Here is a 14,324-nt window from a genome sequence, read left to right as displayed (position 1 = left end):
TCTGTCTAATTTTGGACGTATGCGTTGTGCCAAACTAGGAAAACAAAATATGCATATTTTTTCTTAATTGCAGACTTAATTAGGCGTTATGCCTAACCGCAAAAATAAAATATGGATATTCTTTCTAATTGCGGGCGTAGGTGTTACACCCACAATTCTAACAAGCATATACATAGCAAACTAGGGAGCCATGATATTATGACAAAAAAAGATTGTTAAGATGTTCGAGGGTCAATATTCATTATCTTCAACAAAATCTTCATTATCTTTAATATTTGACTTAAGCATCAGAGTGTTTGCACAAGGATCTCTCAGCACCCTCTAACTGTTTTCATTCTTACAAGCTTAGATGGCTTGACGATAATGTTCCCAATCAAATAAATTCATTGTTATATCTCAACCACGATAGTTTTCATATTTCCATTTCTACAAAAAAATAGAGAAAAATAGAAAATGTGTTCATTTTTATTAAATATAAAACTAGTCTTAGTCTTTAAAAATTGAGAAAAATTGTTCAAAATCATGTAAAAGAAAAGTTGTTTAGATCATCAATGAAGGGAAAGGTGAATAGACTGATGTTCTACCCTTGTGTTTAGTTTTGATGATGAAAAGCAATACCTTGTTTTATCCCTAAGTCATGAGTCAAGTCTATGGTTTTCAACAAAAATCAATTTCAAGTGCTTTGTTAAAATGAAAACCAAAAAGATTTATGATTTTCTATATTAGTTGGAGATTTGCAAAGTCAAGTATTTAGTCTTAAAAGAATCTCTTAAAATGATTTTCAAATTAGCTTTGAAGTCATTGGTCAACATAGAGCTAAAATTGTTCTAAGGCAAAAGACCAACTTGAACATAAATGTGTTTGATGAAAATCCAATCTTAAGTATGAAAAATCATTTATGTTAATCTCATACTTCAAAATAAGCTTTCATATTTTGAAACGTGCATAAAAGGTTTTGGCTTGAATCTTAATCATATGAAAAATCCTTTAGTTCATGCATCATGTCTTGAAACTCGTTTTGATAACATTTCAATATTTTTTCTAAGTCTAGAAGACTAGCACCTTATAAGGAGACATATATGAAAATGTTTACTTTTTAGAAAACTAACTCCCAGTAATTCAATAGCTAACATTCATTAGTGATAAAATAATTTTTAACGATTTTTTCAAGAAATAGAAAGTGTATATCTTGGAGGTGGTAAAATCGCAAAATCCTAAGTTCTACTAAAATCCAAATTCTACTTTTTTATTCTTATGGATTTTGATTTTTTAGATATTTTTATTGAATCCAAATGGGGGTACTTTCTTATTTACATTTATGTATTAAAGTAAATGGAAGGTAAAATATAATTTAAACAAAATGAGGACATTTACTTAAACTAAAGAAATGTAAATATATGGTGATGTTTTGTATTAATCAAGTGTGCTTCTACATGTCATCTATTAAGTTTCCAGATTTTCCAAGAGGATAGTCAACTATGCTGGTTTGATCTGTCAACTATGTGAGACATCGATCGACTATTTTTTCATCTGTCGACTGTCAAGTAAGGATAGTAGACTATGGCTTTTCAACTGTCGACTATTTTTGTTCTGTAAATTCAAAATTCTCTTCACACTTTCACATCTGTCGACTATACATTTGTATCTGTCGACTATGGAATTTTTGTGTTATAAGATAATCGACTATGCTTTTCTGTCTGTCGACTATGGCTAGTTTTATTTGATAAAATAGTCGACTAACCTATTTTCTCTATCGACTATGTGTTTCGCATAAAGCTTCCAATGGCTATTTTTTCAAATCCCAACGGCTCCAAACGGCTATATTTCTCTTCAACTTTGTGGGACACTTATATATACATGTCATGGATGATCAAGAGAAGGCTAATGGACGGAAATGAGATGATCTAAATATTACAAATCAATTTATTCGTGCTTACAGTGTTCTCTGTGCTTTCATTGTTATAATTTTCTATGCAAGGCTTTGTTCTATCATTGTAAATCTATTCTTAAGCCTAGTTTTCATTGTGAGATAACTTGTAACTAAGAGTGTTAACTCTTAGCTTCTCTCTTTCATTTGTATCGTTGTTATTTTCCTACCTTGTGTAGCTAGAGGGCCCATTTGAGTGAGAAGTTGTAATTCCTAGTCTCGGACTAGAGGACCTACTCGGGTTGAGTAGGGGGTTGATAGTGGATGGTTTGAAAAATTCTTAGTGAGGAGCTAAGGTAGTGGATTAGGCTTAGATTAAGCCGAACCACTATAAATCTTTGTGTTCTCTCTTGCTTATGTTTCTTTTTATTTGTTTATCACTGCTAGCATTTCATTATTCTCGCGTGCATTGAGTTTTTTATTTTCAATCAAAAGGATTTCAAAGTTCTATCAATTAAGTTTTTTTTTAAATAACCAATTCACCCTCCCTCTTGGTGTGTGCCATAGAACCTACTGTTCTAACATAGACAAAGCGATCTGATTAAGATAGAAGTTGTTGCCATCGTAATGGCAGAGAGAACATCTTGAAGATGTTTCGTAAAATTTAGCACAATTCCAGAAAATAGAAAATTTGCTTTCTATTTCTTAATTTAGGAAAAAAAATTGTTTCTAATAGAGTTTCTAATTTTTTTATCCTTGTAGAGATATTTTCTAAAGAGTTACTCTACTTTTTCACAAGTAAATAGACCCTTAAGGACTTAAGAGAAACATTTTCAATTTTTAAGGGTGCCAAACTCTAATTTTTTATAAACTAAAGGATGCTAAAATGTAATAAATAGAAGTTAGCTAGACCTAAGAGTAATAAAAAGAAAGGTCAAAGTGTAATTTCTTAAAAATTAGATAATGTGAAACCTATATTGCCACCCTGCCATCTCTCACCACCACAACACCTTGTGGAGGATGGGAACAAAAAGGAATGATGGTTGCATGGTTGGCCGTGGATTTTGATTGGGGGATCTTGTTTTAATTTTGACTATAAATTCAAGAGTTTTGGTAAAAGAATTTGAAAACAATTGAAGTGAAAGTTGGTCAACTTTTAGAGTTTGAAGGCAAATTGATAAGGGGTTATTATAGGTTCTAAGGGCTTGATTGGTGGTCGAGGTAAATTTTAATGGTGTTTTGAGGTCTTTCAAAGAATCGTAATTCGCATAAGACAACATCGAATTCTAGGATTCTTCCCATTCAATTTGGGGTTTGGAAAAGTAAGAGAGGGAAGAATGAAAGAAAAGGGAAAATGAAAAAGAGAAAAACAAGAAAAACAAGCCAATACACTCTAGAAATTTGTAAGACTTTATAATTTTGTATCAATTTAGGGTTTTATTTCATATAAATTCATTTTTTCAACAATTTTTAATTGATAAAACTTTATGAATTCCTTTCAATTTATTTAAGATTGCAATTTTCTTTCAATAGAAAAAGTTGAAAATTGAAACAAACTTATATAAATCGATCATTTTCATGTAATTTAATATCTTTAATAATATAAATAATTTTCATCCAATTTAGTTTGATTTAATTTAATGTAATTAATGTGCTTTAAATGATCTAGGTTGAGCTTTATATATATATATATATATATATAAACAAATAGATATACTTGTAGGAGAGCTTGCGTTATGTAGAGCTTGTGTTACGTATGGAATCAGTGTTCTTTCATTTTTTTTTTTATTATTGAAATGAAATTACAAGGTTTAAATAATTTTAAGAGAAAATTTCACTATAAATTTATTTAATGTGTGTTCTTTTATTTTTTATTTTTTGTTATTGAAGCCAAATTGTAAGATTTAACTAAATTCATTTAATGAGTATGATTTCACTGTAAATAAATTCATTTAATGATGTCTTTCGTTTTTCTTTATTTTTAGATTTAAATTATTCTAATAGAATTTGAAAATTTTATTAATGTAAACAAAGTCATTTTTGAGTGTCATTTTACTCTTATCTTTTTTCATTATTGGCAATAATTAAATCAATAGAATTTCTAAAATTTTATGCTTCTAAATAAATTTATTTATTGAAAGGAAATTATAAGGTTTTGATGATGGTATTTGAGCTTGATCATTCAATTAGAATTTCATTTTATTCTATCTCAAGCTTGGCTCAACGAGCCAGTTTCTAGGATTAAATTAATACATATAATAGTTTTAAACATATTCAATTTAATTATATTATTATAATAATTTAAAGTTTGATAATTTAGATCAAATACTATTTTATAAAATTATAAATAAATATATTAATGTATTTATAAACAATTTTGTTCATGAGTTATTCGCAAACATCTAATCGAGCATGTTTACAAATCTCTAATCGAGACTATTAGTATTCACGAGTCTTTAATCGAACATTTTTGCGAGTTTTAATGAGCCGAACTTTACTGAACTCAAATTTTGCTCGTTTACAAATCAAACTTCAAAGTTTAACTCAAGTTCGGACCGTTTACCTTAAAGAAATGAACTCAAATGAGTTTTTGTCGAGACAAACACCAAGCTACTTGTGAACGGCTTAACTTATTTGTGACCTTGACTCTGCCTCAATCCAAGCACCTGCAAGAAGAAACAAGGTTAGTTTCCTCAATATAATCATTGACGCTCAAATTAGCTAAAGTAATGAGTAGTAAAGCATATTAAGTACTTAGAATTGTTTGGTTTACCTATGGGGGGGTCTAGCCATTACATAGGCAATGCAAGTTAAGATACTTATCTTTGAGATTCTTGGGTTCCGATATCTCAAAATAGCGAAGAATTTTTCGGAGTAGGTATCTTTTTGAGATTCACAAAGTTAAGTATCCATGCTCAACTATTTTGGGATGACAACAAATTCGTGTTATCTTGTCAAAGTTATTTTCCTAGGATATTCAAAGTCATCTTTAAGTATCTGACACTTGATTTTCTTGGAATAATGGTAGATTCATCAGGTCAATTAGAGATAGCTTCTAGTGATTATCCTTCAAAATTGAGTTCAGCCAAGAAACATATGTTATCTTCCTTTTTTTGTCAATAAAGACAGTGGTCAAATGAGACTAGTTGATCTTTTGGGGTAGTTTGGTGCTTTACATTTTTGGGTATTTTCTCATCAAGTTTAAGTAAATTTAATAGAATTTGTAAAATTTTATTAATATAAATAAATTTGTTCAGGAAGTGTCATTTCATTATTTTTATTGTAAGAAATTTGAAAGGTTTAAACAAATTCAATGGAATTCATAAAATTTATTAATCTAAATACTTTTCTTAAAGATAAAATATTGAGTAAAGTTTCAAATCAATTATTGATACAGGTGGGATTGTTGGTTCCTAATGATGGAAAATATATCCCAAGAGCAGGGGTGAATTGGGATTTGTATAGATTTTCAATAATTTAAAATATGATTGATGGCAGAAAACTAGGTTTCGAAATAAGACTTTTTGTTAAGTAGGTTTCGAAACCTACTATATATGTTTCAAAATATAGCTCACTGTTTTGCAAGTTTCGAAATATAAAATGTGTGTTTCGAAATCTACTTCACTATTTTGCTTGATTCGAAATCTTTTACCTTGTATTTCAAAATAACGATCTTTGGAAAAGATGATTTATATAATTAAGAGTATACCAAGGATGTTTGTATATCAAAGATATGTTTTACATGTATATGTATAAGCTTATGCTCAAGGAAAACTTTGTTTTAGATTTTGATAACAAAACTTATGAAAGCATGTGCAATAGGCAATAATGATAAACAAAAGCTAAAGAACACTTGCACACAAGATATATAGTGGTTTGGCATCCCGCCTAGTCCACTACCTTCAAGCTTACCCACTTGAAGGATTTTTCAATCCCAATCACTTTTTACTAGTGATCACCACAACAAGTGTTTTACCACGGTTCACCCTAAAACCTTACAAAGTGAGTTTTTACGGGCTTAACTCAAACCTAGAACCAAGTGAGTTTTTACAGGCTTAACTCAAACCTTACACCAAGTGAGTTTTAAGGCTAAACTCGAACCTTTGACACAATGAGTTTTAGGCTCAACTCAAACCTTTACACCACAATGAGTTTTAGGCTAAACTCAAACTTTACAACAATCAAGATAAATAAAGTTTTATCTTTTACAACCCAATGAGGAATAAATGCCTTATTGAATGGTTGTACAAACCTCTTAACTTGAGGTGAGGAGAGCTGGAGAGATGAGACTCGTTGTTTGCATTTACTTCTCCTTTTTCACATCACAATGCACATCTAGGATCTTATGAATGGATCTTCTTTAGAGCTTCTCAAACGAATTTAGATCACTTATGCTTGTGTGTGTGTCTCTAGTGTGTGCTCACTTGTTCTTACTTGTTGTCTCTCTATCAATCTCTTCTTGTCTTCAAATACCTGCTAGTTATACTAAGAGATAGAAATTTGGCCGTTTATAGCCGTTAGAGACAAGACAGAAAAGTAGGTTTCGAAACATAGATAATAGGTTTCGAAACATAAAACCTTTTACAACTGGACAAGCACTTAGAGACAGCATATAATGGGAGACAAAATCTTATGGGCACAAAGATTAAATAAAGGTCTCCACTTACAAATTTGAATTAGAATTTCCAGAGCATGGAGAATGCATTAAACAAATGGTTTTGATAGAAACAAAATTGCAAAACAAATGCATCTCATTTTTTAAAAGATTTGCTGACAGAATGTCAGAGGTTTCGAAACATATTATCATAAGTTTCGAAACATACCTCTCTGGAAATGAGGTTTCAAAACATAATATACAGGTTTCGAAATATAGTCCAAAACTTGGTTTGAAAACACATATATTGTAAAGATGTTTTGAAATAGCATACACTGAAAACATTGAAAATCTTTTCAAAGGGGTTTCAAAACATGTATAGAAGTATGACAGATTTTCAGAAGCATATACTTGAAAGCACAATCCACAGCATGTATACATCACAGCTTATTTATATTTCTTTAGTTTAAGTAAATGTCCATATTTTCTTTTATTTATATTTTACCTTCCATTTACTTTAATATATAAATGTAAATAACAAAGTATCCCCTATTTGGATTCAATAAAAATATCTAGAAAATCAAAATCCAAAACAATAAGAAAGTAGATTTTGGGTTTTAGTACAAACTTAGGATTTTTGCGATTTTACCATCTCCAAAATATATACTTTCTATTTAATGAAAAAATTATTAAAAATTGTTTTAGCACTAATGAATATTAGATATCAAAATACCGGGAAATAGTTTTCTAAAAAGAAAATATTTTCTTATATGTCTCCTTATAAGGTGCTAACCTTCCAGACTTAGTCAAAATAAGGTTTTATAATCTTGATACTTGAAATTCATTTAGTTTTCATTTTCACAAAATAATACTTGATATTGAAATTGATATATGTTGAAAACCATATATTTGACTCATGACTTAGAGATTAAACCAATATATGTTTTTCGTCATCAAAACTAATATACAAAAAATACAACAACAGGGATATTATGACATTTATGTAGAAAGTAACTAAAGGATTGAAGCAAAGAGTTTACTGTTAACATACGTGGAGGATTTTAAGAAAATGGAGTTTTATCTAATTAATTCTTCACTTTTTTTTTCTTTTTCTTTACAAAGACTAATTTGCCCATCTATTAAATGAAATAGATATTTAAAAATTGTGGGTCATTAACTATTTTAAATAAAAATTAATATCATAATTTTGTTTTCTAAACCAAAAATTTGAATTGATTTTAACTATGCTTTTAGTGATGGTATCTATCTGTATATCATAGTTTGAAGTTGAGCTATATGCTACTTTAGAAACATTTTTTTTTTCTGTAAGTAAGAATTTTATAAAACAAAAAACCAACACCTAATCAACTACAAACGAAGGCCAAGGCAAATCCCAGACCACCAAAAATCAGGGAGAAAACAACAACAATCACCCTCTAAACCAAAGAAAAACATATACATATACAAAGACTATAAAGTAATCATTGGAAACATCCAAACTAGACATGGCTAATCTGTTGAGATGATCACCAGGCATGACTGAACAAAACACAAGCATAGAATAACAGGGCAAAAGAAAACACAAGAGGCACTGACACCAAGCATGGAACCATAAGATTGCATTAACCATCCTCCAGAAGTAAGGAAACAACAACTCATCAGTGAATAAAAAGCTAGTCCCTTGCGAGCCACTAGACATGACGAAGGGCGTGACTCTGCAAAGATGATCTAAAGTGAACAGTCTCCAGACGGGCCCAAACAGTGCACTGGATTTGATGTGTCAGCTGAGAAACAGATCTCTCCTAATCCTGAAAGCATCTATTGTTGCGCTCCCTCCAAATGAAATATACCAAAGCATGTGATCTTGTTTGAAACCTACCACGAACCCTTGCTACTTCATCTAGCAGCCGCCCACAACACCCTAATATACCATCGATGCCACGGCCAACTAAATTTCTTAGATCTACAAAAGAATGACAACACCTCACCAGAATATGAACACTCAAAAATATATGGCTTTGGCTTTCATATCTGCACTATAAAGGAAACATCTATTCTGGAAAGACAAAAATAGGCTAATATGATTAAGAGCAGATAAATGCTCCTGGATTTCTAACCAGAGAATGAACATATCAGTAAGAATACCAGTAGATGACCAAAGTAGTTTATACCAAGGGACTTGGGCGCGCTAACCCTGGAGCTCTTAGAACACTGCCCTGACAAAAAAAACCACTTTCAAGACCAAAAGCTAACACGGCTCGTCATGGTGCTCAAAGCGAGGAAGGCTAGAGAGATGGATATGGATAAGAGTGGACACTGGGTAAAAGGAATTCTCTGATCAGAACCAAAATCCATCCTCAATAATATCTGCGACCTTTTTCCAAAGTTGAAATGCCTAATTGCAGAGGCAATTGGCAAGAGAAACAATTAATGCGCACACCTAACGGATGTCACTGATCATGCTAAAGGAATGTATTGCGACCTTCCCCAATCCTCCACCCAAATTGGGTCCTCAAAATGCTCTTAAGCAAGAACAACTTTCTCCAGTACCATGGGCACGCATAAGGTACTGTGAGGAGCCATAAACAAGCCCCTTTAACCAGATAGGTGAGCACCCATTTAACCCAAAGTGACTCCATGTCGCCTAACAACAACTGCTAAATTAACTTGGCGACTAAGGCTTGGTTCCAGACATAAAGGGGCTTAATACCTACGCCCCATGTTCTTTGGGGTAACAAATCTATTTCCACGCTACCTTCGCTTGAGTGGAATCTACCTTATTACCACTCCAAATGAAAATTCTTGATTAATTGCTCAGTCTCTCGAAACACACATTTGGGCTGGATGAAATCTACATGATGCATAGCATATCAAGGCATGACAATATGATAAAATCGTTCACATAAAACCAGGTTATGGAAAAACCATTTACGGGGGTAGGACCACTTACCTCAAACGCATCTTACAATATATTGATTCTCGTGCCAAGCTTCTAACGTACTCAATTCGAAACCTCAACATAACCTGACCATCATATTTATTCAATAATATAATATTTCATTTTTCCTAATTTTCTCATAACTTTCCTCTAAATTCTTTCTATTTTTCCTCAATAAATCCAAACTAAATATTTGTCCAATATTTTCTCAAATATTTCTCTACAACAATTCATAAAATAACTTTCTTGATTTTTTGGAATTTTCAAGGGAATTTTACTCACCTTAACTTATCCTCTCAGGCTTCCTCGGTATGCGTACCCTAACCTCGAAATACGTGCTCGATCTTGATTCTCGTGCTGAAGCTCTAAATTTGCACGAGTCGCTTCACCTCACTCCTCAAATCACCCTATCCATTATTTTATTCCAATAAACATTAAAACCTATTTTTTCATAATTTCTTTACATTTTTCTCTTATTTTCCTCACTAACATTCTAACATAAATATCTACTTAAATATTTCACCAAATATTTTTTCATAGAAATTCATAAAATATTTTTCTAAGAATATTAAAAATTTCAGACTCACCTAGGCTTTGCTTTTAAAGCCTCCTTGATGTCCGTGACTTGACCTCGAAATCTGTGCCAGTTCAATTTCTTAGCTCCGGGCATAATCCTCAAGCCCCAATTCATTTCCCAGAATTTTCAAGGATTTTTTTGGGATTTTTCTCCATTTTCCTTTTCTTTTTTCTTTTTCCTTCTTCTCCTTCCTATTCATCTTCTTCCTCGCGCAGCCCCTACACGCGCACAGTGCCTCATGTGCACAACCCCTCGGCCACCGCCATGGCCGCGACCAACCCTGCCACATCCAGCACTCCAACCGCCGTGCGACCTTTGGTACCGGTCTCCTCTGCTGTGAGTAGGACTCCCCGCTCCACCAGCCACACACACAGCGTCGCTACCGCTGCCATTGCTTCCTGCCACTATTGTCGGTAACCAAGGCCCCTTGGTTACGGCCTACCGAGACCGCCACTGGCCGCTATCACTGCGAGCTGCTCCGTCAGGCCCCATCGCCAGCTTGCTGGCTTGCTACTCCCCTCCGCCTGAGTTGTCATGGCTGGGCTTGCGGCCATGGATGTTGTCTGCTTGCTACGACCAGCTCTAGCCACCATCGATGGGCCATCTCTCACTCGCATAAACTCTTTCTCTCTCTTTCTGTTCTCAACCATGCTCGGCCAACTTCAACCTCCCTCTCCGCCATTGCTTTCTCGCTCGAGCTCACTGCCATGGCCAAATTCTGCCATCTCTCTCCTTCTATTTCTCTCTTTACTTCCACCTATTTATAGCCAATCCATCCCTCTCATCTCGACATTCTTCTCAATCCTTTGCAATTCCTCAGCCCAAAATCTCAATTGAAGAACCACTCCAACATTGAAGAACTTGCCCCCCATGCCTGCGCATGCATGCATTGAAAGAATTATGGAGCTTCCCCCAACCCTTCATGTGCACATGCATACATATATATAATATATATATATATTATACGTTTAAACCCCACCAATTCTCCTTAATTGCACTTAGGGTTTTGATAATAGCTCTTGAACCCTCCAAGGCCTTAATTATTTATCATTAAGCCACTCAAAACATTAATTTCTCCAAAATTAATAATCGACATTTACTTGATAAAGACCAATTTCGCCCCAATGTCCTCACCGGGCTATTGATTCATCCCAAAACCATCTCAAGGTTCTGTTAACTTCCCAGAAGTCCCCTACAATCATTCAATTTTTTTAGTCCGAACTAAAGTTGTACCAAAAATTGTCTCAATTTTGATTTTTTTTAATACTATAAATCCTATCTCGGGATGCTCGTCGAGACCATAACATTTTCCATAGAGATTTACACTTTAGGGCATTTCCTACAATCGATTTGGCACTTATAACTATAAGAAATTATACTTAAGCCTCTAATCTTTTGATAATTTGACCTATGGGCCAAGTTAAAATTACTCTTGAGCCTTTCAGAAAAATCGGGATATTACAACCCCCCCCCCCCCCCCCTCTTGAGTGGCCATTGTGTGTTAAGGGACCAACAAATAGGGTATCATAACACACTCATGGATCTAGGTACAGAATTATAAAAGGAAATTTATCAACTGAAGCACCATCAGGAGGAAATCCCACTCCACTGAGTCAGGCCTTCACTTAATCCACCTTCAACACACAGTGAGGGGGCCCCTTATGGAGATGATACTGAAAAACCAAATCCTAGGCTAGCAAGGCATTGTCCCCAATCGAGTGCCCCGGCACAAAAGTCGCCTGAGAAACATCCACTAGGCTTGATAGCACTGGCTTGACCCTTTTGGTCAAGATCTTTATAATGACTTTATACAAGATATTATAACAAGAAATCGACCTAAATTGGAACGACACCTCAGGGTGAAAACCTTAAGAATGAGACTGATTATGGTCACATTCATTTGCCTCAAAAAGAGATTAGAGGAGAAGAAACTACGCACCACCTCCACCACATCGAGACCTATAATTTCCCAGGCCTTTCTGAAATTAGTGTATTATACACTTACATTGATTAAAAACTATAAGATAATGTGCACTAATTAGAAGCCTTTCTTCCATAAATATTTTTCTATATGCTAATGACTCGCCATACATACATATATATATATAAAGCACAACTTTAGAACATTTATAGCACACTAATTATGGTATGGGATTTGAACATCTTAATTATTTAGATTGTGGGTACTCTTAATTAATTAGTTTGTTGTAGTTAAGAAATTTCAACATTTAATTAATCAATAATCCATGTTTTTATATTTTTAAAAGAGTGGTTCCAGTTCTAGTTGTGAAGTTTTGGCCAATCCAATAAGAATATTACCTTTTATTGGTTTGACAATTTTGTCTAATTCCAATAACTATGCTTGAAATGATGAGATGAGACTTAAGAAAATCTATATATCAACAACCCAACACTTCATATAACACAAAACTCTAAATTTATTCCAAATGCATTATATTATATAAAAGTTATTTAGATATAGAGGGAGAGAGGGAGAGGGAGAGAGAGAGAGAGAGAGAGAGAGAGAGAGAGATGTCCCTACTCAAGCCCTAGCTATATCGAGAGGAACCCTACTAGCTCCTCACTCACAAAACTAAGCACAAAAAATGAAAGAAACCTTAATATAGTTTAGGCCTTAATACTCAAGAAACAAAAACCTATTTACTCTCAAGCCTGAAACTAAACTCCTCAAAACAACCCATTGATTAGTTTTTCTCCACAAACGGAGGGGGGGTTCATCGATCAACATGCCCTTCACTAGCATCTTCATCATCACCATCGTCGTCGTCGTCGTCGTCATCATCCATAAGCCATTTCTCAAATTCTAACAGAGGAACTTGATCAAATTTTGGCTTCCTCTCGCCTTGCTTGAGGGCAACAGTTACAGGCGTTGTGTTTGCAACCTCATCCACGATCATGGAAACATCAAGGTTGTAAGAAGGAGTGAAGCTAAAAATGGAGTTAAAGCCTACTAGCACCACTTTTGGTGCTGCTTCAGTACTGATGCTGGATGATCCTGGTGTAAAAGTGTTCCGAGCAGTGCTGGATGAACCAATAGCAAAGGCATTACACTTATTATTTCAGATCATCGGTTCATCAATAAACATATAGAAATTAAGTACCAGCCTTTTATTATTTCCCCACCTACAACGAAAGGGGTATTGGTGATGGAGGTCTGGGAAGTGGTTTCCTAGGTTGCAGTTTGAGATGACTTTGGGGGCTCTTTCATCCAGTCTTTGAGCAACCTCGCTATGTTTCCAGTATTGGATACATAACTGGTGGATGGTTGGTCTAAGCCTTTAGATGTCTTTGGCTCAAGCAAAGTGCTTTGTTTGTCCAAGGACAAAGCCTCAATCAAAGCTTGCTTAGCCTTGTTGATGTCAATTTGCAGCCTTCTCTCCCATAGCCCTTTGGACAAGGACCTTGAAGGGGAGACACCCTCTTGGTTCTGGCCTCCATGGGTTTTTATCACCTTCTTCAAATGAGTGTTCCAGTAATTTTTGATATCTTTGTCAATTCTCTAGGGGAGATAGAATGCTATTGCAGCCCACCTACGCTAAGATAAAAAAATTTACAGCTTAGTTAATTAAACTCAAAATCTCCAACCTAAATCAGGAAAAACCATATGAGAGAGAGAGAGAGATTTTCAACTTTCATCACCTGTTGCTAAGAAGGACTTGAAGACTGATGATCAATTTATCTTCACGTTTAGTGAAGTTGCCACGTTTGATGCCAGGGTGAAGATAATTTGTCCACCTCAGCCTGCAACTTTTGCTACATCTAGCAAACTTAAAAACCCAATGCAAGAATACAGTCAAATTAAATACAAAATCATGAGAGTAAATTTGACAGCGTTATAGTCTCTTTCTAGTAGGGAGGAGTATTGCACTAGAGCTTGAGGTTATTAAACATTTATGGAACCAATAAAGAACTCAAAAGCAATACTAGAAGCTAGATGATGAAGAAAAAAAAAAAGGAAAACAGGAGAAAAGAAAAGAAAATTTTACCAACATTAGCGGGAATAGATCTCCAATTTCCTGATCCATGCTCTTGGATGTAGGAAACCAAATTAACATCCTCTTCTAGTGTCCATGGCCCTTTCTTCACACCATCCTTGGTGCAACATGGAATTCTACCCATCTCTCCCTTTCTCTCTATCTTTCCAAGGCTTGCTTTTTCTTCTTATGGGAGAAATGGTTGAGAATTTTGATTTAAATAAGAAGATGGGGAGAGAGAGGACCGGTCGAGGTTGTTGACTAGAAAGAAGGTAAATGATATAGTCAAAGGGAAAGCAATGATCATTTACTCATTTGGTTGCAGAAAGTCAATTGCATGCTTAAGAAGGAAG

General features: G+C 34.2%; 1 pseudogene; it reads right to left on the bottom strand.

The window, feature by feature from the left end:
* Window positions 1-12,711: 12,711 nt before the first annotated feature.
* LOC127791033 (myb-related protein 306-like) lies at window positions 12,712-14,116 on the bottom strand (annotated as a pseudogene).
* Window positions 14,117-14,324: the final 208 nt, after the last annotated feature.

Source organism: Diospyros lotus, chromosome 14 (genome assembly GCF_014633365.1).
Source record: "Diospyros lotus cultivar Yz01 chromosome 14, ASM1463336v1, whole genome shotgun sequence".
Lineage (NCBI taxonomy): Eukaryota > Viridiplantae > Streptophyta > Magnoliopsida > Ericales > Ebenaceae > Diospyros > Diospyros lotus.
The sequence above is the reverse complement of the archived record's forward strand: the minus strand, read 5'-3'. Positions and strand labels throughout refer to the sequence as shown.